Consider the following 27,631-nt stretch of genomic DNA (forward strand, 5'->3'; position numbering starts at 1 on the left):
AACAAAATCAATTAATTTATAAAATCAGTTAATTTAATATCTTTTGCCTAATTGGCTCATATGTGAAATTCAGATGAGAATAAAAGGACCAAAAAACAGATAGAAAAGAGAAAACTAGGATGAAATAATCTTAAAGAATAGGAATCATTTAAATATTGAATATATGTTTTAAGAAATATTGGGTACATCTAAAATTTTAAAGATGAAGAGTAGGTCATTTCATTAACCTGATTCATGCAAAAGGACTTATACATTGTTGCTCTTTTTTTTAAATAAAGAAATGATTAGCTGTACACACCAAAAATAAAATGCTAGAATTAATAAATGGCTACATCTGCCATCCCTCGAGGCATGGGCTTCTCATGATCACAGAGGTACGACATGCACTACTGCCCCTGAGTAACTCCTGGTCCTACTGATATAACTCTCATTTGCGTGGTGCTAAGAGCTGTATGAACTCTACTTGAGAGAGGGGAATAAGACCTCCTTTATCTTTTTAAAATCCTGCCAGATAGCATCTTCCATTTCTCCTGCCAACATAAAACTTTATCAGAGCTTATAGTGGAATTGCATATGTCCAAAACACTGAGTCTAAAGCTATTTTTTTTCACAAATAATAAAAGAGAGAGAGAAAACATCAAGTCACAGTACTTTGATACCATGAAGAACATTGCTCAAATTAATGTCACGGTTTAATTTGAAGAAATATTTATTTAAGATCTGCCACGAACAACAGGTTCTACACACATTTACATTCAACAGAAATCACAGCTGTCTACTTCAAAGGCTTTAAAACCTAAGGAAGTTTTTCAAACATCTTTTAGGGAGGTAACAATAATTTATGAAAAGTGTGAAGAGAATTTCTCCAGGTTTTAAGTGTCCACAACACTGATCTTAAATCTATTCTCCCTCCAAATCTCTCCCTCTGTCAACTCCCAAAGTACACATCACACTCTTACAATAGCGAAATGCTACAATCTCAAGGTTGGGAGGGCTAGTTAAATACAACTAAACAGAATAATGATTAAAATAGTGATGACATAACATTTTGTTAAAAGGTTACATTAAAATATACTTTATTTTTCTTTGAGAATTTCATGCAATGTATTTTGGAAGGCAGTCATGCTCCTACTACACTACCAATGCTCCACCAATATAACATATTTTGAACATACTCATTTTCCTTTCAATTCTTCAAGTCCTACCTACCATTAAAATGCTCTTGACCTTCCCATCCCTTCCCATTCAACTTGAGATTTCTTCTTCCTCCTCCCTGCCTCCTTCCCCACTTCCACTCCTCCTCCTCCTCCCTGCCTCCCTCCCCACTTCCCCTCCTCCTCCTCCTCCTCCTCCTCCTCCTCCTCCTCCTCCTCCTCCTCCTCCTCCTCCTCCTTATTTTTCTTCCCCTGTTGAGTCCCGTCTGAGTTGCCCAGTTAGTATTAGGAGTGGGCCCTGGCCTGGTATGTAGTCAACCTTTGAGAGGTCACATCATTAAAACAAAACAAAACAAACAAACAAACAAACAAAACCTGACTCTCACTCTCCCAACTACAATCAAATGCCGGTAGCTCCTCAGATGGTGGTAGGATTTCCTGTCCAACTTTCCCAGCTCTGGGCTGGATTTTTTTCTGGGTGGAGTATGTTCACAATCCCCATGAGTTCGTAAGTTCTTCTCCCTGCTGCTCTTGGAACTAGTGTTTCATTGATGTCATTGACCATTCCTGGCTCTTCCATTCTTTCTGCTCTCTTCATGATGAAGATCCTGGTGGAAAGAGAGAGGGGTGATAGTAGTGTCCCATTAGTGTCCCCTTCAGGGCTGGGCACTGTACAGTCCTTCATTCTCTTACTGCTGTCTGCATGCATTGCTCCATCTCACCCTCCAGTTACATACTCTCCATGCCCTAAAGAAGCTTTATTCGACTCTCAACCCTCATTCCTTGCTTAGTACTTATATGCAAATCAGACCAACCTCGGGGACTTTCTGTGACATGCACATGGTTGAAATTAGTGTTCTTGGGAAACTCAAGGTGACAGTCTCCTACTCCCTCAGTTCACCCACTCTATGCATCGCCTCTTTGAGCCTCTCTGTTCTCTCACAGAATCTTTTATCCACGGGTTCTGTTTAATTTTCTTTTGCAGGTGAAAATTATCAAATCTTGATTTAGTTTCAACTCCATTGTTTCAAACGCTGTGACTTTTAATGGACTCTCCAAACACAATCAGTATTTAAGGAACGAATACAATAAGCAATTTAGAGTTCAGTGACATCGAACTAAGTGAAAACATTAGGACGTTTGGGAAGTAAATGCAGTTTTCACTTCCATCTGTCTGGATATCCCTTTTTTGAACATCATTTTCTCCTTCTTCTTGTCCACCCTGCTTTGCCAGCAAATGTTCCTGTCTCTAGCTCTCTGAGACTGAATGAAGGTCAGTGTGACATTGAAATTTGGGAACTGGAAGGGCTTACTTACACCTTCCTTTGCATTACATTTCACTTATTCATTCTCTTGTTCAACTAAGTGGTTTTGTTAGTGTGTGTGTTGCTTTGTAATGCGAGGTATTGAATCCAGGGCCTTATGCATGCTGAACAAACCCTCCACAACTGAACTACTCTCCCACTGTCCTCAAAAAATGTTTTTTGAAGTCAATATAGACTTTCTTGTTACATAACTTCTTCTGGTTTATCCCAATATTGTTTGAGCATGTGTCTGTTTCCCTGTCTGTGGTCACACCCTTCAGGAAGAAACCTTGGGTTGTGGATAATACTGAAGCACATGCACAGAACTCAACTTAATAGTTTAGGAATTTAAGGCTGCCCAGCTTCTTGCTCTACAGTTAAAGCAAATCAATAAGCTGGAATGTAAGGGACTTTTCCAATGTCATCTTTTTGGTCATTGGGAAATACCAAATGAACCATTAACCTTTAGTTCTTTCTGTAGGATGTATCTAATTCAAATATGAATCTTTGGCATTGATATTGGAAAGGAAACTGGTTTACATTTTAATGTGTGGTTTTGTTTTGCTTTTTTAGGCATTCTTCATTCATAAGTGTGGTGGGGGTGACAGTGGGTGGCAGGAACATCCTCCCTGTGCTCTTTCACTCCCAGTACAAGACTCCACTTAGGGGAGAGGAAGAACTCTACCATGGCCCAGGAAAGCTGGAGCACTGAGAAGATTTGGCTCCTGAATAAGGAGTTCTCAGGATCCTACGAGCGTTCTCCTCAAATCTTTGAATACAGAAAATTAATAAATCATTTGTTTGTGTCTTCTGAGACAAAAATAAACCCAAAACAGAAGCAGAGAAAATCAGCTACCATCATGCTTAGTTGCATTTTACCTCAACATGTTACACACTCATGCGGCTTCTGTTCTTTCTGTCACTGAGGGCACCTGACATCTAGGACAGGCTCCTGGGCCCTGTTCCATCACGAGAGCAGTGCTGTTCAATGGTTCCTAACAGCCTTTCAGAGAACATACAGACACTGAACTTTATCCTGTTGGAAACTGTGCCCCACACCTGGGCTGGAAACCTGAGCTTCTCGGGTGATCTCACCCTTTCTAAGTGCACCATCTTCTGCTCATTGCCAAGGCTTTAGCTCCAGCCACAGAGAGAAGGGTCACAGTGGGAATGGCCCAGCTGTTGGAGGTAGGTGATATTTCCTCCCACATGTTTATGCAGGCTCCTTTGAGAGTGTCTTTAAATATTTACCAAGTGCTGGTCAACCAAAGCAAGGTCCCTTCTCTTGCAACTCCCATGACTAATCTGAGCTGCTGTTGGATTCTCCTTGCCCCTTTGAGCAGACCTTCTGGTCGGTGCCCTTTAGGAGCTGGTCTGCTGCCAGTTTCCTCCCCTGGGATTTTACCCCCTAGAATGGTGAGGGTGTGTGACTGCTGATCCCTGGAGCAGGTACAGCTCATTCACCAGAGACACACCCTCCAGTACCAAGAAGAGACAACTCCAGTGGAATAACTCCACCATCACATCCTCAGACATCAAGATCAGGACTAGCACACATTTGAAATTTATTCTTTAATTATGTTTATTTTAATTGATATCTAAAGTTATTAAAAATACATGCTTTCATAGGCACCTGCTGTAGACTATCATTTGAAGTGTGCTATTTTTGTTTATGTTGCATTTGTTTAACTCTGTAAAGTTAACATCTAATGGTCTAATACAGAACTGAGTGGCCAATCGCAAGGGAAGAGAAAGGATAAGCAGGGCTGGCAGGTAGAGAGAATATATAGAAGGAGAAATCTAGGAAAGAAGGAGAAGTAGCCAGAGAAAGAGGAGGAGTACAGGAGCCAGCCACCCAGCCACACAGCAAGCCATGGAGTAAGAGTAAGATTTACAGAAGTAAGAGAATGGGAAAAGCCTAGAGGCAAAAGATAGACTGGATAAGTTCAGTAAAGCTGGCTAGCAACAAGGCAAGCTAAGTCCAGGCATTTATAATTAAGAATAAGCCTCCATGTGTGATTTATTTGGGAGCTGGGTGGCAGGCCTGCAAAGAGACAAAGAGTAAAAAAACAGCAACAGTACCACCTAATATTTCAGGATATGTATATATTATGTGATATTTAAATTGGGTTAAATATCTTTATTGCCTCAAATGTCTATCATTCCCTTATGGTAACATTCTTTTCAGCTGTTTGAAATACACCATATATTCTTGATACTCCCCTGTACAACATCACACTGGAATATCTAATCCCTCTAATTGTGACTTGCCTAATCGATAATCAACTTTTCTTTATACTGTCTTCTTCCAGCTCCATGCTCCTCCAGCTTGGCTAACCACAAATGTACTCTCGATTTCTACAAGACTGACTGTTCTAGATTCTATAAATGTGTGAGAGCATGCAGTAGTTGTTCCTCTCTGCTTGACTTACTTCACTTAGTGTAATGACCACCAATTCCATTCATGTTGTCACATGTGAAAAGATTCTATCTGCCATGTGGTTGAATAGAATTCTATTGAGGCATGTGCCACATTCAGCAAATCCATTAATCATTTGATGGATACTTAAGATTATTTCCATTGCTTGGCTACTGTGAACAATATTGCTATAAACATGGAAGTGTGGGTTTCTCTGTGACATGCTAATCTCATTTCCTGTGGGACGTGGATCATATTTGCTGGATCATATAGTACTTGTGTTTTTAATGTAGGGAGGAATTGATAGAATCCCATTTATATTAATTACTTTTTACTTTGCTGTGACAAAATACCTTACATAAACAGATTAAATGATAAGGATTTACCTGAACGCATCGTTTGACAGCCTCCCAGGTTGTCTTGGGGGAGAAGGCATGGCAACAACCGTGGCTTATTGCTCATAGCAGCAGACAGAAAGCAGAATGCAACCAGGTCCCAAAGCAGCTATAATCAAGGCCCGCCCCAGTGATTCACTTCTACCAGCTAGAGCCTCACATCCTTAAGTTACTACAACCACCAAGAACAGCACCACTGGCTTGGGCCTGTGCTCAAATACATGATGCTCTGAGGAGCACTTTGTGTTCAACTATAACTTGAATCATGAGTTTGAAACGGCCCTTTAGCCCTTGTCATATTAAGTCTTTCTATTAACAGTCATTAATAATGGGATACGGTTTGGATTTTTGTTTCCCTGGTTGTTAGTGAAGCTAGTGGTTTTTTTTCTTTTGAGAAATGTCTAGCTAGGTCTTTTTGGGTTTTGATTTTTGCTATTGAGTTTCTGCAATTCTTTTTATATCCAATGTGTTAACCCCTTGAAAATATATAGACTGGAAGTGTTTGATCAGATTCTAACAGTTGCCCTTCACTTCGATTATTCCTTCCTTGGCTGTGTAGCAACACTTCAGTTTGATGTCATTTCTCCGGCTTCTGTTTTGTTTCTTGTGCTTTTAGGAACCTGCCCCCCCCCCAAAAAAAAAAAAAACATTTCCCCATTCTGTTTCCATGCAGCATTTCTCCTGTTTTCTTCCAGTAATGTCATAGATTCTAGTCTAATATTTATGTCTAGAATCCAGTTAGGGTTGCATTTTGGGAATGGTGAAAACTAGTGTCAGTTTCATTCTGAATTTACCAGAAAGATTCTTCTGCCTCTGATGTGTGCTCTTCACATTTTAGTGGAAAGTGGCTGGTGACATGTGACTTTGCTTCTTGACTCTCTATTGTGTTTACTGATTAACTCTGTGTCTCTTTTCCTTATAATACTATGTTCTTTTGATGACTACAGCTTCTTACTATATCCTGAAGTCAAGGAAAATAGCAATTCATGCATTTTTATATTTTTGCTCAAAATTACATTGCCAATTTGGATTCTTGTGACTCAACGCAATTTTTAGGAATATTTCCCAGTTCTTAGAAGAATGTCATCAGCATTTTGACAAGGCTTGCACTTAATATGTAGATCAATTTGAATAATACGAATGTTTAAAACATACTGAGTTTGGGATCAGTGAGATTCTTGCCACCAATCTCAACAAATTCAAAAATTTCACTGGGTGGAAGGAGAGAACAGACTCCTATAAGTTCTCCTCTGACTTCCATATGTGTGCCATGGTATATGCACTCCTGCACACAGCACAAATACAAGCAATAAATAAATCTAATCATGAATTTTACAAAACATATTCAAATGTCCAATCCATGAACATGGAATGTTTTTTCACTTTCCACTTTTTTAGTGTCCTCTTCAGTATCCCACACCCATGGTTTTCATTGTAGAGCTCTCTTATGTCTTTGGTTAAACTTATTCGTAAACAATATTTTCATATCTATTGTGAGGTCATTTTCTTGATTTCAACTTCAGGTAATTTGGTATTGGCATATAGAAATGCTGGGTTTTCTAATGTTGGTTTTATATCTTTGAGTATGGCAAACTTATTAGTTCTAATAGCTTTTTATTAGTCTTTGGAGTTATATGTTTGCCATAGTTTGAATACTGCCCACTGTCCCAAAATGTTTATATGATAAATGTTTTCTCACCAAGGTGGTGCTATTATAGTGGTAAAATCTATAGGAAGGAGAGCCTAATGGGAGGTATATAGGTCATGTGGGACATGTTCAAGGGAACAGTTGAGGCTGAGTCTCTCTCTTCCTGTTTTTTGCTCCCCCACTGGGATGTACTAGTGCAGACCCAAAGCAACTGGGATGAACAATCATAAACTAAAACTCCAAAACTTAGTCAACACAAGTCTTGCCTCTTCCCAGTGTTATAACAATAGGAAACTGACTATCACAGAGTGTTCACTTGATCCTCCCTTGTTCCCTCTTACTTAAAGTAAGGCTGGTAATTACAGGCTTCTCCCCAGTCCCATAGACATGTCTCCCAGAAGCCCAGTTTAAGACTAGCAACTTTGCAAGCCTAAACCCTAATTTATAATGTTTCATTATTCAAATTTGGGTCTCTGGGGACAGACAGACAGAAGTTTCATTGAACATATTATAGCTTAAATAGTTCTTCACACTTGGATCAGCTTAGAAAATACAATGGTCAACCTCTAAACTTCAGGTTTAAGAACAGGCTAGATCTGGAGTATAGATTATCAGGACCCAAATTATTCTGTAATACAGACTGAGAAAGCCATAACCCCAAAAGACCTTTTAGCTCTTACAACCTAATAGTCCACAGGTTCCCTCTATATCTGATGACCAAAGAAGTTTCCTTCATCTTCACAAACAGAAAAAGGAGAATATGATGCAATTTAGTAAATATCTCCATGTGTTACTTGGATATTATTTATTTGATATCTTCCCTTTTGTTTGAACTGGTACGTTGTGACAGTACAAAGCTTTGTATTTCACAGGTAACATAAAACCCTACAGGGATAAAGGAAGCATTCTGAATTCAAATTAACCAACTATGCAAATACCACAAAGCTTGAAAAATATAAGGATAATAGCACTGGACAAGTTAAGAAATGTGGAAATAGCATGGTTCTCTTTAAGATAATTACTAGTGACCATAATAAATGCTATTAGCAGATTTCATCGTCTTCTCCCTTTCTTTTAGACTCTTTCATTCAGCTGCACTTGTGTGCCTTCTGTCTTGGGCCAGATGCTATAAAACATAATTAACATCATGCTTTCTCCTGGAAGTTTGTTTCACTTTGAAAGTTTCCTTAGTCACTGAAAAGAAATGTATCCTAGATTCTAGATTAGCTCTTTGCAAATCTTCTTGCTCATAAGTTAACCCACATATGCACTTATTAATCTTTCTGAGTAAATGTGGGTTCAGAACTCATGCACACATACAGGCACACAAAGGGTAAGTGAGCAAGGTAGATATCCTCACAAGAGGAAGATGGATAATCTAGTTAACATTTTACAAGGCACATTGAACAAAAGCAACAGATATTCTGGCCTCTACCACCCTCCTCAGCTAAACCTCCACTGAGGTTTTTCTTTCTCTGGTTTTTCTCTTTCCTTTGGCAACACCCTGACACTGTGTGTGTCTCTGCTCTCCTGGTGGTGTTCCCTTTGACAGCAGCTCCTCCATCATTGAGAATGTAGTTTAAACATGTCTGAGCATTAGAACATGCTTATTAAGGTTTGCCCTGCTCATCTTAAGCTGTATCACGATAGTCTTCTATATGAGATGTTCTCCTTTCTTTCAATACACAATCCTGTGAAATAATAGAAACAATTTTTCTCTCTGAATATTTCTCTGTTCTGTTCATTAGAGTTGAATAGATATTCCTTATTAGCCATAATAGTTGCACTCCATCAGGTGGCCCAAATACAGGGCACAGCACTGGTAGAGAATGCAATGGATGGTGTCACCACTTGCCCGTGGAAGTGTGTGAGTCAACAGGCCCTGAGGACTTGGCCAGAAGGAAGCCTCTGCTTTCCAGAGCCCACATGTTTTCCAGTTCTGAGAAGCACATTCCACAACATTATTTTTATTTCTCACCAAACATCTACAAACTTGTTGCGGGTAGAAATGATGATGACGGTGATCCAGATAATTGTATATTGAATTTACAGGACACTTTGCTGAGGAGCTCAGAATTTGTCCATGGTTCTAAGACTCCCCATCACCTCCCTTTCTGAATGCCATAATCTAAGCAGCAGTGATTATAGCTGTAAGTAAGACATTCTGAGAGTTTAGACTGGTTTCCTTAGTTGGAGCTCTGGAACACTCTCCCTATATCTCTGGGAACGATGACTAAGAAGCTGGCAGTGAGCTCTGGCTCCTGTGCTGGTCGTAATGTAGTTTGTTCTTTGCCTGAGGAAAGTGTTAAGACATGCGTCAGGTATTGTTAGAGATGGTGTTCAGCAACTGTCAGCCCCCAAATAATTACAGACCACAGGCATCTCAGATGCGCTCCACTTTTCCGAGGGCCAGAACAGCCTTCCACCACTGTTTAGTCAGCACTCTAGAGGGAGAATGTGAGGGATGGTCCGAAGCTCACCTGAGGCTAATAATTACACTGTGGCTTTTCTCTACCATGTACACATACAGATGTTTTGTGTTGTCATCTGGAAACTTCAGAGGAAAAGAAAGAAGTCAATGCAGATTAAGGTCACCATAGACTTCCTCACTGGCTCTGTGTGTGTGTGTGAGAGAGAGAGAGACAGAGACAGAGACAGAGGGAGAGAAAGAGAGACAGAGACAGAGAGACAGAGACAGAAAGACACACACACAGAGAGAGAGAGAGAGAGAGAGAGAGATCAACATCTTGCAATACCTTTAAGTCAGTGTAGAAAAGGAAAGGTGGCATAATCATGACTCCAGTCAAAATCATCTCTTCAAATTGTTGCTAAACCAGGGAAGGATGCCCTTGATGGTGTCACAATGACGCCCGCTGGGGTTATCTGCATCCTGCAGGTCACACATATCTTTGCTACATTGATTTCAATCCATGTTTTGCAAAATAACAACACAGAAAAGTACACATCAAGAGACTTCATTGACATTCCTTAAATGCTGTGTTCATTCAGAACGAGTTGGTCTTCGTGTGGCTAAGAGACCATCATTTTAGCCCAGCAAACCTGCTTGTTACACAGAGAAAATGAAAGCCCTTTGAAGATTGATGCATCTGTGGGTCTTCATTCATTTTGCAAGGGCACAACCACGCTGTTTCCTGCACTGCAGCAATTTAAGGAAAGCGAGTATCAGCCTCACTTGAGAGAAATGAATCATGGTAAAGAATTCTCTAGACTGCCCCTCTTTGCCCAGCCTCCCACAGTGCTCCAGCTCATTCTGTCCATACTCAGCTCCTCTAGGGACCACTGGGAGTTAAGACTAAAGTCTTGAAGCAAGTATGAAAACACAGGAAGAGGTCAGACCTTTTACCCAACCCATCAGCATGTTTTGGTTAGCACACAGGAACATTTTGAAATGGCATTTGGGGTGCCTTGGAACACTTCTTTAGACAAGTATAGCACACATAGCATTTTATTTCCCTAAAGTGTATTTCTACCATGGCTCAGGCCATGTACAGGAAAACAAAGCTGTCCTTTTGTAGCTTCCTGCCTGGGTCCCTAATGAGACTTTGCTTTGTTAATCTCCAACTCCTCTAAGTGGCATTAAAAAAAAAATACTGCATTTGGGCTTACAGCTGTGTGGCTTTGGCACAGGGATTCTTCCTTATGAGCTTTGTCTAAAGGCAATCCATTTGATCAGAGTTCCACCCTCTGACTTCCTCTTTTATCATTCCTCAGTCAGACCTGGGCTATGGGTAGAATCCTGCCGTTATTTTATTTAACATAAAAAATGATTTCATTCTCCTGCCAGAAGCGGGTCTTACTGATCATTTCGCTTGCCACCTAACAGCCTGGAGAATCATGGCTTTTACATAACTTGCAGTAGTGGGAAATGGCAGATCATCCTAATTAAGAAAAAAAAAAAAAAACACGGCCAGGGAGAAAGACTACAACATAGAACAGGAAGAAGAGCAACTCTCCCGAAGTCATTATTTCCATAGTCTGAGAGACAGAAATTGTCAGGGCAGCAGGAAGAGTTTTCAAGGGCAGACTCTGCTCCGAGACTGTGTGCAGCTGAATGCTCTTGCTCTTCCTCTCTTTCTTCACTTCAAGTGAGGATTTCAAGTTAATCCAGTGCCCCAAGACCAGCAGCTCAGAAGAAAACATTGCAAATTCAGAAAGGAAAATCATCTTACTATTGCAGTCACCACATTTGGGTTCAGAAGGTCTGAATATATTTCCCCCTAGGCATTCTTTCTTCTTTTTCCCAACTTCAAACCATCAGTCAGTATCTTCTATTTGAAAACTTAAAAGTGGATATAGGAAAGGCTATACCATGGCCGCTTTAGATGATACCTCATGTGTTGACTTGGGTTCCTAACTGTTATCAAATGGTTGGAATGCATCAATTATAGCCCTAAGTCATAGAAATGCGCATCATCCAGGATACTCAGAATGCAGCAAACTGTAACCTGTCATATATATATATATATATATATATATATATATATATATATATATATATATATATATCATAACAGATATCATATGTTCTATGAACAGGCTTTGAAAAAAAAGCAAGTCTCTGGAACCACAGATGAACATACATGTGTAAACACATGAAGAAATGGCACTGTCTGGTGGGTATTTCATAATATCCACAAGCTGAGTGGCTTCCAACTGTAGTGAGCAGCTGAACAGCCCACATCTAAAAGCAACTGTGGAAAAGCTTCTGGCCAAAGAGTATCAAATATCAAGAATCTCTCATCCTGAAACATTACAGAAATATTCTTTAAAAGCAAGAAACTACAGGGTTGTTATAGCATTTAAAGGATTTACCTAAAAGGGTACTGCTGTTCTTTCAACCAAACAGGGGGAACATCTGAGTTTCTGTTTTGGCTAGAAAGGAATAGAGAAATAATTTTAAAGTAGTAGGTGTCCCCGTCCCCCCCCCCCCGTGTGTGTGTGTGTGTGTGTGTGTGTGTGTGTGTGTGTGTGTGTGACATATACTGTTACTAGAGTAAAGGTATTATAACCTTTTTAGAACTAGAGATGAAAAAGATGATGATACACACATTCATAGTCACGGTTTTTATTCCTTTTCTATTTACAATTTGGGGGAATAATTTATCAGTTTCTCCACTAAGTGCTTTAAATGTATAAACTCATATAAAACTGCCAAGAAAAAGTGAATATTTTGTCCTAATTTTAGAAATAAAGAAATTGGAAGGTACAATGCTGGAATAATTTTTCCAAGTCAACACAGCAAAACTATAGGGATAAGATTAAGACCCAATCCTTCTACAAGGCCATAAGAACCAAGTGGCTCAGCTATGATACGCTTTCTGACTAGAAATCTTAGCAGCTGTAACTTGCAGGTCTTGTGAAATAGAGTAGTCTACTAAATTGCCACTAGCTGTTGCATTACCCCAAAGCTGACAGTATTCACTAGTGAAATAACCACATTTAGAGCATGAAATCTAGCATCAGGTATTTGGAGTCTAGCCCTGGTATACTGGAGGAAGTATTACATTCATTCATGCCTATTTCAGTACAACACATAACAGGTTTGGCCATGCACCTCTCCTGAACTTATAAGCAAGAAACTTGATAGAAATGTGAATATTGCCTTTTTTGTACAAATAAATTAATTCTTAGATCATTTTTCTTCATAATTGAGCTTATGTTTAGTTAAAAGTGTTCTTAGCTATCATTTTTGTCAAAAACTGTTTTCAATTTGAAAACAGAGACCCTCAAAGATTTTGTCAATGAAGATCACATGGTTTTTGGTTTTCATAATGATTGAACCAGAAAAATCATGAGATATCTTAAGGAAATTACAGACAGAAGATGTGTTGTGTGAAAGGAGAGGTTTGCACTCTCATTAACAAGGATAGAAGAGGCCCTGCAGCCTGAAATGTGAATGAACTGAAGGCGTTGCCACCCACACGGTTTGTGTCGCGTAACCACTGTTATTTCTTTAAAAAAAAAACCAAAACAGGAGATTAAAAAGGTGGGCAAAAAAACCCTGTGAAAAGGTTTGGAAACATATCGTCTCCAAAAACCCTTACAGGCTTTCCAAGCAACCTGATTAAACATACTTTTTAGTGTACAATTAAAAACCTATAGGACTTCTTTACTGGGTGTATGAGGGGTCTGCGTACTGGAGAACATACCAAATATCAGTGTGTATCCTGGTATTTTCCAGTGTTCTCTACAGTTATCAAACCATTTGACTGTAATCAGATATAAACCTCTCTCCCGCCAAGCTCCTATTTTAGTCATTTTCCAGACCCAGACTCCCCAGCCTGTAGATCTAGAAGTGTGGGTCTCTGAAATAGGAAAGTCAACCAGCAAAAGTGCCTCTGCCCCATCAGTGCCCGCTGAGAGCAAAAGTCGGGGCTGAGGTTTCTGTGTAAAAGGATCTCGTATCTGAACACGAGTTAATGGTGCCATTTGGGGAGCTTGTGGAGTCTTTAGGAAGGGGGCCTTCCTAAAGAGGAAGTGGATCATGGGGAGGGGGGGGGAGTCGTGAGAGGTAGATTCCACCCTCCTCACCACCTGAGTTCTCTGTCTTTTGGTGGGTGACAGATGAAAAGAGCAGTTGCTCCATGCTTTTGTCATCATTGATACAGCTCCCCCCTGCCAGGCCTTCTCTGTCCCGAAAGACTATAGCTTGAACTGTCAGCCAACATAAATTGTCTCTCCCTGAAGTTGCATTTGTATGTAAAGTATTTGGTCACAGTGATGGCAAAATAGCTAATACAGCTGCTCGACTATGACACTCTATGTAACTCTTGACAGATGAGAATGGACCTGAGTCAGCCAAAGAGAATTGTTCCAACAGCAGTCAGCCTATTTTTATGACCTTGGATTTACTAAGCATTTATAAAGTTTCTGTAAAGATGGGTAACATAATGAGCTAAAGCACACACCAGCTACCCTCTTTACATGAATTTCACCTGGAGCCTATGAACTACCATGCTTACCTGTTAGCACAAGACTAGAGTCCAACATGTGTTTGGTAATATGCCTATATTATTACTATATATGCATTATTAATCTATATATATATATATATATGTTCACATGTATATATGTATCATGTAAACACAATCTTCTTGGTGTCCATACATTAGTCTACTGAAGGTATAGAAAGAGTATGGGTTTTTAATGGCCACTTCCTAGATATCATATATAGAAAAAGCCCAATCAGAGAAATGCAAATCAAAACTTCCTTGAGATTTCACCTCACCCTAGTCTGAATGGCAGTCATTGAGAAAATAAATAACAACAAAAGGTGACAGGGGTGTGGATACAGGTGAGTAGATAAAGGTCAGTGCTGATGAGAACGAAAACTGGTCAAACCACTTTGGAAATCAGTATGCAGTTTTCTCAGATAACTAAAAATAGATCTATGACGTGATTATGCTAGATAAGCCTTTGGTATTTACCCCAAAGTCTTCAAGTCAACATATCACATTACTGCATTGAAATTAAGTAACCAGTCAATGTATCTAACAACTGAGGAATGGATAAAGGAAGTATAGTACACAGTAGAGTGTTTTTCACTTGTTTAAGAGTGTTTTTCACTTGTTGAAGGAAATGTGTGCAACCAGTAACAACCACACTAAGTGAATTAAGCCAGTCTCAGAAAAGTAAAAATTGTTTGTGTGCTCTCAAAGCAAATATTGCAGTGTGGTTCCTAGATATCTAATCAATACATAAAGTAAGATGTGTATATGTGATATGAAAATAGAAGTGCATCTGTCTAAGGAACCAAAAGAGTCTAATGGGGATAAAGGGGAATGAGAAAAGAGAAGATGAGGATGTGAGAAAGATATGCTTGCATGTAATATACGTATAAGTGTCCTTATGTAATACAGTACCAAGTACAATGAAAATGCACAATAAAAATTTCAAAAGAAAAGACAAGAAAAAGAATGCTGTAAAACATGAAACTTGAGTTAATCATTTGGTGTTCACTGCAGACTCCTACCAGAATTTCTTCTCCTTGGGGAAACAGAACAGAAGATTCAGTCATGTAGAATCATGGGCTGACAAGCCCACAGAGTTAGCTTAATTTAGCTTCTTATGTTGAAAGCATAGACCTATAGAATTTCAGTTTGAGCCCCAACATGATGGCCTCTGCACATTATTATTAAGCAAGCATGAGATTTTCCCAAGATAGAAAGCTATTATGCTGATTTATTGATCTTCCAGAAGCCCCTCCATACTCAACTGAATTAGACAGCCAAAGAGCTCTTTCAAACAATGGTGGTTTGGCATCAAATCACAGGAAGTAAGCGTCACAAGAATGGTCAACACAAGAAGTTCGATGAAACACTACATGACAAGTGTGGTTGAAATCAGCTATATACCTACAGAAAGAGCTGAACTGAACTAGTCACAGTGGTGTGGACTTGTCATCCTCAGTCTCAGGAGACTGAGATGTCAGGGTCAAGTCCAGCCTGGGATACATAGTAAGACCTTGTCAAAGGAAGGAAGGAAGGAAGGAAGGGAGGGAGGGAGGGAGGGAGGGAGGGAGGGAGGGAGGAAGGAAGGAAGGAAGGAAAGAGGAGGGTGAGAGGAGGGGAAAAAGGAGAGGAAGAGGAGAGGCAAAGAAGATAAGAAAGAGGGAGAGAGGAAGGGAGGGGAGAAAAGAAGCAAGCAAAGAAAGGAGAACCACCCCAAGGCTGGCATGGCAAATGTTCAACCTCTTAGATATCTAGTGAGACTGATACAAAGAGGGTTATGAATTCAGAGGCAAGATCTAGTCTAGCATTGAGCTTATTTATATACCGGAGCCATGATTCCAGGTCTGGATAACATGTAAATTTCAGATGCCACCATTGGTTCATCCTTCAGATACAAATATCTTCCTGAAAGTCCACCCCCAGGGACACACCTCCTCCCACAAGGCCACACCTCCTCTAATAAGGACACACCTCCTAATACTTCCCTGACAGCTCAACTGAAGACTAACTGAGCATGCAAATGTGTGAGCCTATGGGGGTGGGGGGCGCCCTCCCCATGGTCTCACTCAGATCACTGCACAGGTTAAGGCCTTTTCTCTCTGGAAGAAGACAGAAAGTTAGAGCTCTCAAGACAGTTACAAGGTCCCGTCCTAACAGATCCCAAAGTTGTTAACCATCAAGAAAAGCAAGATCCAAAGAAGAGGGTAGCACCAGGTATTTCCCAAGCTCAAGTGTGAAGCTCTGTAGCCCACTGGCAGATCCTGCCAAGTGTGATGTCTTCCTTCAGCTGGATTTGACCTTGGCCTCCTGCAGGGGCAAGAGCTTTTCCCCCATCAGATGTTAGTATTTGTTTATTCAGTCAATGGAAGGGATTTTACTCAAAGTTCATATTTGGAATCTGTTTCTCGGTAAATGTTTCAGGAAAAGAGGCTTTTACTGCCGTTTCTCCTCCCAGCCTAGTCCAGAGAGTCCAATCCAGCTCCCCAGACTCCAGCCTGCTGCCGGGAGTCCTTCACCACCCAGTCCTTGGTTGCCATCAGGCACACTGCTCTGTGGAGCACAGCTGGGTTCCACTTTCTATCTGCTAAGACCATTTAACCGTGTTCTGCTCTATTAGCATTAGAACAGTCTGTAGGCAAATCATTTCATCACAAATGTACAATTTAGCTTAGGTTGAGGCATTCTGGGGCAGCTTGAGCACTAGGTAGATATATATACAGACCCCTGAGCAACTTAAGTAACCTTATCACAAGGTTAATTACCACATTTTCACTTTACCTTTGTATAAATAATAATAATAATAATAATAATAATAATAATAATAATAATAATAATAAATAAAGGCATAGACTTTTCTTGGTTGCAAAATCTACTCATATGTGGCTTGGCTACTAATGACAGTGTTGAATATACAATTGTGTTAAGCACAACGTCACGTCACAATGAATTCCAAGCAGAGAGTCCTGCTTTTTTTTTTTAAATTTCAATTTCAATTTCTTAAAATTATTCTAGCTCCAAAGGTTGTCCTACTATGCAAACTAACACTTAAAAAGCCTACTCAAGCAGGCTGCCCCACCTCACATCACCACTACAATGAGCATGTGAGTGGTGGATGGATGGGAGAGAGACAGAGAGAAGCAGAGTGAGCTGTTCATGCCCTGTGGAGAGAGAGGGCAGAACTGGAGGCAGCAGTGAGGACCAGGCTGACGGGAGTGGCCTGAGCTGCCATCTGAGCTCACGGTGATTTCCTGATCCATGCTGACCCCAACGGTGATTTTTGGGTCCAGGGTCCTGCTGTAGTCAGAGTCTGTGTTGATGTCCGGGGCCTATGTTGTCACGAAAGGCCATCTGGATGTCCAGAGTCTGGGCTGCCCCCAAAGCCGTTAATGTGAGTGGCCTACACTGCCCTCTGAGGCCAAGTTGATGTCCAGGATCAGGGCTGTCTCCAAGGGCCTTGCCTGGGTCTGTGGTCCTACTACAGCCAAGGGCTCTGTTCGTGGTCTGTGCTGTGCTCCCACTGACTGGGAAGAGCAAGGAGGCTACTTTTGCAGTGATATCAATGATTGCAGATACACAGTTGAGAAAGAGGAAAGTGTCCATGACAGGCCCTACACCCACCCCACCCCAGCCCCAAAAGGTAACAGTCTAAACAGGAAGCCATCAAAGAGACCTCTTTAAAAGTGTGATGATGATGCTGAAGTTAGCTCTCCACAATTGATGGCTTCTGGCTGGGGTGCAGGAGGGGAAGGACTCAGTCCTATTTAAGGGCAGGCCACTGGGAGTTTGCCCATGCTCCAGTGAGTATATAGGTAACACAAATTGGACTTGTTTGTGTTTTGTTTTGTTTTCTTCTTTTTAATTGAATTTTAATTTGGGGAGGGCAGGAAGTCACAAGGGTGGGGAATGAATATGGAAGGACTGGGAAATGAGTATGATGGGGTGTATGATGTGAAATTCCCAAAGAGTCACTAAAAAGATTTTTTTAAAAACTTACTCAGGTGTAGAGATATCTTCATATATCATATACATATGAGAGAGAGAGAGAGCACACAGGAACACTTCAAACTGTTCACACATTCTCAGAGTCAGTGACTATCACCTGTATTGAGGAAAATGCAGGGGGAAGCCCAAGCAAGCATTGAGAATTCTACAGACACCCATAGCTTCATTTTTTCAGGAAAGGGAACCATTTGGTTTCATTCAAGTAATGAAAACAGGAAATCAAACGTTGGTTACACTAGCCAAAAAAGATAGCCTACGCATCTCTCTCTTCCTCACGACAGTTAAAACATTTAGAAACCACAGACCCCCAACTTGAAGCATGAAGAAATGGTTTAAAATTGAGATGTTGGCCACATATACATCCTATTTGCCAGTGCTCCCCCCCTGAGCCTTAGCTATGGAAAGGGGATAACTATAATTGGGAAGAAGTTAGAATTTTACCTGTAACAGAACCAGATAAATCCACCCAGCATCTAAGACTCCAGTGGTTACCTTTTGAAGCACACGCTCTACATATGGGTGAGGGAAAGATAGTTCAGATTGACATGCGCAGGTTCCTGGCTTGGGTAATTCTCTCTGGTTTTATTTAATTATCATGTGACATTTATTTAAAATTAGTTAGAAAGGCCAGTGGGGGCTGAGAGATAGCTCAGTTGGTAAAATGTTTGCGACACAAGGCTGAGGACTTGAGTTCAGTCTCCAGCACCCACCATGAAGGCTGAGCAGGGTAGAGGAGACCTGCACACCCAGCACTGGAGGGGGAGGAGGGAGGATTCCCGGGGTGGAGGGGATCTGCACACGCAGCACTGGAGGAGGAGGAGGGAGGATTCCCGGGGTGGAGGGGATCTGCACACCCAGCACTGGAGGAGGAGGAGGGAGGATTCCCGGGGTGGAGGGGATCTGCACACCCAGCACTGGAGGGGGAGGAGGGAGGATTCCCGGGGTGGAGGGGATCTGCACACCCAGCACTGGAGGAGGAGGAGGGAGGATTCCCGGGGTAGAGGGGACCTGCACACCCAGCACTGGAGGAGGAGGAGGGAGGATTCCCGGGGTGGAGGGGATCTGCACACCCAGCACTGGAGGGGGAGGAGGGAGGATTCCCGGGGTGGAGGGGACCTGCACACCCAGCACTGGAGGAGGAGGAGGGGGGATTCCCGGGGTAGAGGGGACCTGCACACCCAGCACTGGAGAGGGAGGAGGGAGGATTCCCGGGGTGGAGGGGATCTGCACACCCAGCACTGGAGGGGGAGGAGGGGGGATTCCTGGGGTGGAGGGGATCTGCACACGCAGCACTGGAGAGGGAGGAGGGAGGATTCCTGGGGTGGAGGGGACCTGCACACCCAGCACTGGAGGGGGAGGAGGGAGGATTCCTGGGGTGGAGGGGACCTGCACACCCAGCACTGGAGGAGGAGGAGGGGGGATTCCTGGGGTGGAGGGGATCTGCACACCCAGCACTGGAGGAGGAGGAGGGGGGATTCCCGGGGTAGAGGGGACCTGCACACCCAGCACTGGAGGAGGAGGAGGGGGGATTCCCGGGGTGGAGGGGACCTGCACACCCAGCACTGGAGGGGGAGGAGGGAGGATTCCTGGGGTGGAGGGGACCTGCACACCCAGCACTGGAGGGGGAGGAGGGAGGATTCCTGGGGTGGAGGGGACCTGCACACCCAGCACTGGAGGAGGAGGAGGGGGGATTCCTGGGGTGGAGGGGATCTGCACACCCAGCACTGGAGGAGGAGGAGGGGGGATTCCTGGGGTGGAGGGGATCTGCACACCCAGCACTGGAGGAGGAGGAGGGAGGATTCCCTGGGTGGAGGGGATCTGCACACCCAGCACTGGAGGAGGAGGAGGGAGGATTCCCGGGGTGGAGGGGATCTGCACACCCAGCACTGGAGAGGGAGGAGGGGGGATTCCTGGGGTAGAGGGGATCTGCACACCCAGCACTGGAGGAGGAGGAGGGAGGATTCCCGGGGTGGAGGGGATCTGCACACCCAGCACTGGAGGGGGAGGAGGGGGGATTCCTGGGGTGGAGGGGATCTGCACACCCAGCACTGGAGGGGGAGGAGGGAGGATTCCTGGGGTGGAGGGGACCTGCACACCCAGCACTGGAGAGGGAGGAGGGGGGATTCCCGGGGTGGAGGGGATCTGCACACCCAGCACTGGAGGGGGAGGAGGGAGGATTCCCGGGGTGGAGGGGACCTGCACACCCAGCACTGGAGGAGGAGGAGGGAGGATTCCTGGGGTAGAGGGGATCTGCACACCCAGCTCTGGAGGGGGAGGAGGGGGGATTCCTGGGGTGGAGGGGATCTGCACACCCAGCACTGGAGAGGGAGGAGGGGGGATTCCCGGGGTGGAGGGGACCTGCACACCCAGCACTGGAGGAGGAGGAGGGGGGATTCCCGGGGTGGAGGGGACCTGCACACCCAGCACTGGAGGAGGAGGAGGGAGGATTCCTGGGGTAGAGGGGATCTGCACACCCAGCACTGGAGGGGGAGGAGGGAGGATTCCCGGGGTGGAGGGGACCTGCACACCCAGCACTGGAGGGGGAGGAGGGAGGATTCGAGGAGGGAGGATTCCTGGGGCTCAGTGCCTGGGTAGTCTATCTGGTTTAGCAAGGTTAAGGAGCCATGAGAGACCTGGTCTCTCAAAACAAGCTGGGTGGCTCCTGATGAACAATACCTGTGGCTGACCTCTGGCTTTCACATGTGCAAGAACACACATGTACTCACAGGTAAATGATAGATAGATGATAGATAGATAGATAGATAGATAGATAGATAGATAGATAGATAGATAGATAGATAGATATCAGTGGACTGCTGGAATTGCCTTCTATTTTTCACCGAGTTCCACAGTACAGGGTTAAAACATTATGGAGGAATAACAGTTCCTCCAAATCCCAGAGCTGTGGGTGTTAGATACAAACACAACGACTTTCGAATACTGAAAGAGAGGCAGGAATGTTGTCCCTTGAGCAGTGGAATCTTATCAACTTGGGGAAGGAATTGAAGATTTGTATGATTCAACAGCAAAACAAACAAACAAACAAAACTGGTCTGATTCTCCTCACCCTGTTGCCAAGGACAGGCAGCCATTGAGTGACTCTAAGAAGAGAGACACAGGCAGACCTGTGTTTTAGGAATCTCCCCTGGCATTTCAGTGGGGAACAGAGAGGGACAAACTGCCAAGACTTCAAACCTGAGCAACTGTGGGATGTAATGCAGCTGTCACAATGAACGATGATATGGAACCTGAGCTAAGACATGGCAAAGGATGCCAGAAAAGGATGCTCAGGAGATATGTAATACATTAACAAAGCTTGGTGACAAATTGGATGCCTCCACCTGTCAAGTAAGAGCCTGTACTGGTGCTTTATTCTGTCACCTGTAGTAGGCAGAATAAAAGTTCCTCCAAGATGGCTGCATTCTCATCCTAGAAACTAGACATTGGGTTACATCAGAAATGGTGTTAAGATGTCGTACAGAGCCGGGTTGCTAATCAGCTGCCCTTGACATAGTGAGAGTACCTTGGATTACCCAGATGAGCTTGATGGGATCACAACGGCTCTTCAAATGTAAGAGATAGTTTCCGAAGAGCCAAGGTTATGAGAGCCTTGATGCCACTGCTGCTTTGGAGCTGGGAGCATGAGAGAGTTGGGCAGCACTGGAAGCCAGGGAGGCCATGAAAAATTCCACCCCCCATAGCTTCCAGAAAGAAAGGCAACCCCTGCCAGGGGCCATGCTGATCTGAGTGACCTGTGCTGCCACCTGGGGCCACGGAGACATGGGGCCCCAGGCCACAGCTTAGGGTCATGCCTGTGTCCATGGCTTTGCAGCATCAGGAGTCTGTGGTGATATTCATGGCTCCTGTTACCACCAAGGGCTCTGTAGATGCCCAGAGTCTGGTCAGTCACCTGAGACCCTGTTGGTGTCTGTGGGTCATGCTAGGGCTACACTGATCTGAGTGGACTGTGCTACCACCAGGGCCATAGTGATGTCCTGAGCTGCTACAGAGGGCTGTGTCTCAGTCTGAGGTCCTGCTGCAGCTGGGGTCTGTGAGGATGTCCATGGCTTATGTTAGCGGTATCATTGGAATCATACTGTGCTGAGCCAGCCCCACCCTTCACTGGCCCTGGGATAGCTAGCCCTGCCCCTCCCTGGATACAGCAACAGGAGAGCTGGACCCACCCGATAGGGGAGAGCTCTCCCACCCCTATCCCTTCTTACTCAGAAGGATGGCCCCACCCCTCACCACAGGCAGGTACCTCACCTGGGGAGCACACTAGAGCTGACCCTGTTGTCAGGGTGGCGGGTGAGCCAGCCCCAAGGGCATAAGAGCAGGAGAGTTGACCCTATTCCCCACCACCACCCCGCCCTCATCTGCCCCCTACAGCAATCAGGAGAGAAAGCCCTGCACCTTGCCTGGGCAAACAGTAGAGGTGGCCCTGTTGGTACAATTGTGAGTAAGCCAGATCTGAGGACCTGAGAGCAGGAGTCCTGGCCTGGCTCCTTGCTGCAGGCTGCATTGGGTGAGCTAGCCCAGGCAGCACTGGAGAGCTTCCCTGGGGAGTGACAGCCAGGGAAAGCTGGCAGGCTGACCAACCCAGCTACCAGGGCTGTGAGTTGGCCCACCCCAACATGCAACAAATCTGTGAACTGTTGGAGCATGTGAAGTAGACGAACCTAGAGATCCCAAACAGCAGGGTCTCCCAAGACTGGACAACAACAGGCTATCCGAGAGGAGCCCCCATGGAGAGCACATTATCAGTGGTGTAGCAGATGCCAGAAGCCTGAGCTGGACCAGTGACTCCAGTGACTCGTGGCTAAGAACACTTGCAGTGAAGATGAACGGACTAAAGGGTGAACTGTGGGACTCGGGGCCACACTACAGCTTCCACAACGAGATTCTTCTTTTTGTTGTTGTTGTAATTGTTTGTTTTTGTGGTTTTGTTTGTTTGTTATGTTTGGTCTTTGGTTTTTCTTTTAAACTTTGTTTTGTTTTGGGCAGGGAGGTTGCAAGGGCAGAGGGAGGATGTGAGGAGACAGGGATATGAGTGGGATTGGAATGCATGATGTGAAATCCACAAAAAATCACTAAGAGTTAACAGAGAAAGAGAGAGAAAAGAGAAAAGAAAGGCAGCCCTGCCTGTACCTTTGTGCTACCCTCCCAACACCCATGTCCACAACTGCAGGATGTTATCCGAAGCCACGAACTTTGTGGCAGAATTTTGATCCAGCAGCCATTTGGTGAAAAGGGATGCATTTACCATTTGTGCTTTGGTGACAGGGCCACGGTCTCTCAGATTCATTTACGTTGTTATCCTTCTTACGCTTCACATGATTTATAGCTTTCTTAGCTCAGTGTTCGTAGTTTATTTAGAATCTAAATTTTAGATAGTAGGCACAAGCTGGCTAGACCATACCTACCACTGTGTGACGATCACTCCAGCACTCTAAACTATTAAGTGTACTTCCTGTGAACAGGGAAGCCCATCACATTACCTCCTAATAAACTAGAAGGCAAAGAGCATGCTGTGGCACAGTCTCGCTCTTCCTTGCTTACCTACCCATCAGTCAACTCATGTAGTTCTCAAGCGAGAAATGATTTAGTTATAAAATGTAGGCAGCTTTCTGTCACAAGATATATTTATTTTGCTGTTGAATTAATTAATGTTTGGGAAATGCCATGTAAATGTTAGCTCTTATCCTTTCCTTATTTATAGTAAGTTAATAACTTTCGATTTAATTCCCCACACTAGGAAATGCCGTGAAGTATGAGTTCTAAGTTCTCATGATGAAGAAATATTATTTGCCCTCATGGCTTTCTCTGTAACCTACATATAATATTCAGAACTTGAAATGATGGAGATAATATCTTCAGACCTAGCTTGGCCCAACAGTCATGAAACATAGATGTGAAGGATTTTAGCTCGCAGCCTTAAAAATGAATGGAGCTTTCTACAGTGTCTATATAGCTTTCAAAAGAGGGAAGAGGTAGAGATGAGAAAGTAAGACATTGTTCACATTGTACCTTGAGGGCAATTAAAAATTCTATGGGTTTACATAAGGCCCAAATTGCATTTGAAAATAGAGTTTAAAGAGAGATTGTTTTGATTCTCTTTTAAGGTCCCAAAGAGCCTAACACAGGGTTTATAGAGGGGCTCTTCCCTTGAGAGATGGATAACAACTGGAAGAGTGTTTTATGTTCATAGGCTTTGCTAGATGTTTTTAAAGATCAACAGAAAAGACAATGGCATTCCAAAAGATAAGGATTCTATCATTCTTTGCAGGAATAGAGGTGCTTGCAATATCATGTTCTTCCCTAAAGCGGCAGGTAGCCAACCAGGCAAGTCAGTAAAGACTGTGATCTCTAGGTTAGTCCCAGCTATTATGCCACTATCTAGAGGACAAAGGACCTTGAGGTAGATCAGTAACAGGTGCATGAGCCATGTGTGTGGAATCGGAGCTTATCTCCAGGCACACAATGAGCTGGAGACACCCTTCCTTAGAATTCAGGGCTCTGGAGTCTGTGCCCTTAAGCCACAGAGAAACAAAAGCCAATATGAAAACGACACCAGGTGCTATCATTTGATTAATGTTGAGACACCACAGTTTCAAATTACAGACAAAATAATAACTATTCAAAATACTCAAAAATTGTTTGTATTTCTGCGAGTTAGGCCATATACCCAAAAATCTCAATGTTCGGGGTAATTGCATCACGGTGGCAAGTCTGTTTGTTCGCAGGCAGTGTAGACCTGTATTTGAGCATCTCTGGAGGGCAAAGGGGTAATCTGCCACAGCTGTGGAATTGAGAAGGCTCTGATGCACAGAGCAGTCAGTACAAGTAATTTGCAACGAGGAGGGCTCAGGATATTTTCTCTCAGAATGCAAGGGTAGGTAGGGTTCTGGGTTAGAGCTGTATTTCTCCCTCACAACTGCTTACAAAAGCTTCTTGTGGTAACAGAAGCAGGTTCTGAAAAAGACAGTACAAGTATATTTCACTTCAAATATGTAATTCCAAAGCAACTTTTAAAGGCTGCAAGAAAATCCCACCTGAGTCCAGGTACACAGTGTTATCTTTCCTGGAAATGTTGACTGTAAATGAGTTTTGCAGTAAGTAAATATCCTGAAATACATCAACTACATGTTCCCATTAACTTCCCCCTACTAAATACTGAAACCACTAAATACTGAAATACTCATGGTGTGCTCAAGAGAAGTTTATGCCTGTATATACATAGGTGGTCCCACTTCTCATCCAAGCTCTGGTGTAATAGCGGATCCTCGAAACTTCCACTGCCTTTGCTCTATGGAAGACTTTCTACTTCATTAATTTGAGAGTAGTTGTCCTGTCTCTAAGCTTTTTCTGCATGAATTTCTATGAAGGATCATCAAGAGGGTTTGATTTCTGCCTTCTCTCTTAGGGTTACATTTACAAAGAGCAAGCTGTAGGCCATACATAGACATAACCTAAGCACAATGTCATTCAATAGTTATGTCCCAAATCCTTCTTTCATCTTCGAGAAATGGCTGAAGAAAAGGCCACAGGATCTCCAATAACTACTAATGAGCTCCTGCCTCCCCGTGGGTCGCTTTCGAAACACCGTATCATCCGCATAACTTGGACAAGGAAGGCTCTCTGATCCACATAAATGGACCTCAGGCTGTTCTTGGAGTCACTAGCAGAGAATGCTGTTCATTTTAAAAACTGACTCAAAATCAGGACTTATCTGAAAAGACAGCTTTTCCCAGAACACGGTTTGTAGAGGACAATCAAGAGGAGTGAACTGGCAAGCCAGCCTCACATCAGCCAGGATCAGTCGGCAAGGAGGAGGAGCACAGAGGGCCCGATGGGTCTCCTTTGTCTCCACTAAGTAACTTTACTCCTTATCGTTACACGGTGTTTCTGACTTAGCATATGGCATAATTATTAGTAGCACTATCATGAATACATTAGAATTAACTCATACAGATCCAATTTGTGAGTTTTTCTGATAAAGTTGAACTCTGAAGGAGCGGCATAATCACTTTTGCCTGGCCGAATTAGCATAATGTTACGGAACACTGACCTTTAGGCATGACGTGGCAATTGCCTCTTGAACTCTCAGTGCCTGTGATTATCCTCCAGGACACCTGCATAAGACTGAGGCTGGGCCCACTAATGTGTCTGTCATGGAGCGGGTCAGGGTCTCACACTGCCCCACCCGGCCTTTGAGGATATCTAGACGATTAATAGGTTGCTAGGAGAGAGAAAACCTTTTCCTCGGTCTTGTAGCCACTGGTATATTGATCATGTTACTGCCAATAACCCCTCATTCATACGGCTGGGAGTGGCCTAAGTCAGACTTGAGTGGAGTCATTTCTTTGGTCTGTGGTTGCTGCCCTGACCTGGGGTGAGTAGATGGTTAATTCCCATTTTCCAAAAGAGAAGGTTCATGCAGCACATGGTACTTGGCAGACAGTGGATGTCAAAGAAGAATTTATTAATTTGTCTTCTTAAAAACTGTTCCACGGATATATAGTGTGTACTGAAAGGGAGGTCGGGCACCCAGAATGGGTACAGGATGTACTCAGACACCAAATTCTCATCACAACTCTCCAGAAGGGCAAGTAGGGTGGGGAGAGGCTGCAAACTTAGCAGGAGCAGCAGCAGCAGCAGCAGCAAATACAAGCCAGCAAGAGACGGTGTTTCTGCAGCAGTGGGTTTTTAAGGACAAAAAGGCAGAGTCTGTGCTAGGGTGAGTTGGTAAATCCTGATTGGTTATATTAGCCTAATAATGAATTTTGATGGTTGGACCTTGGTGTTTTGTCTCAGGAATGAGTTGGTGGCCAAATAAGGGAATAGACCTTGGGGGCTGGTGTTAGGAATATAACGGTTTTTATCGAGGGAGAGGAAATGGGATCAAAGGGCAAAACCTGTCCGCAGTGCTTTCCATGCTCAGGCCCGTGTTTGCCGTGCTCGGGCCGTTAGAGCCCCCTCATCACCCTTCCCAGCAGGAGGATTTTCTAAATTTCGTGAAGTTGAATGAAGAAGCATGAAATCAATATTTAAAATAATCATCATATGTGGACACAGTGTCTGTCACAAGACTGATTGTAGCATGTATTAATCCTTCTGTGCTTACCAATGACTCATTAAGCAGATGAGCGTGAGCATAAAGACACCTGTTGGGACCTAGGGGTATTTAAGCACACCAAAGTCCCCAGCAGCCTGAGACAATTTACTGCAGGCTGCAAGCAACATGAAATAAGGGAAAGCATTATTATTCTCATTCAAGAGTTCATTGAGGATATTCAGTAACTGTTAAATGACTGACTGGTAAATGGAGATTTGGGGACTCATTGGAAATCAAGGCGGAATTAACAATGAAAAGAAATTCTGACCAACCCAGAGAAAGTACCTCTGCTATTAAATTCTGTGCAAACATGGAGGTACCCACATGTTTAATTTTGTTTTTGTTTTTGTTTTCCCGGATTGCTTCTATTCCGGTGGGCGGATCCAGAAGCAGGGAAAAGTACAAAGGGTGTCATGTGATTCTCAGAAGTCGTGACATTTTCCTTCAGACTCAGTCAAGCAAAAGAACCAGAAAGACTCAAGAGCTCAGTTTGCACCCATCGATTCCCTAACCTCTGCATAGTTTCTCTTCTCTTGGAACACAGAGGCAGCTTATGGTCTCTACCCCTTCCTGACCAGCTGTACAGAGGTGAGGACACCTGTGAGTCAATGTTGGTGAGAAAA

The 27,631-nt window shown here is 43.6% G+C and overlaps 1 long non-coding RNA gene and 1 other non-coding gene across 2 annotated transcripts in view; one reads left to right on the plus strand and one right to left on the minus strand.

Annotated features, from left to right (window-relative positions):
• Positions 1 to 1,409: 1,409 nt before the first annotated feature.
• Positions 1,410 to 27,631, minus strand: part of LOC107401282 (uncharacterized) — a 58,504-nt gene continuing 32,282 nt past the window's right edge. Inside the window, exon 7 of the long non-coding RNA XR_006073640.2 lies at positions 1,410 to 1,762. This is a non-coding gene — a long non-coding RNA (uncharacterized LOC107401282). The remainder of the gene's footprint in view (positions 1,763 to 27,631) is intronic.
• Positions 12,767 to 12,892, plus strand: LOC121830635 (U6atac minor spliceosomal RNA). The gene has a single exon (XR_006073851.1). It is a non-coding gene; the product is annotated as a U6atac minor spliceosomal RNA (small nuclear RNA).

This window comes from Peromyscus maniculatus, chromosome 6 (assembly GCF_049852395.1).
Source record: "Peromyscus maniculatus bairdii isolate BWxNUB_F1_BW_parent chromosome 6, HU_Pman_BW_mat_3.1, whole genome shotgun sequence".
NCBI classification, from domain to species: Eukaryota; Metazoa; Chordata; class Mammalia; order Rodentia; family Cricetidae; genus Peromyscus; species Peromyscus maniculatus.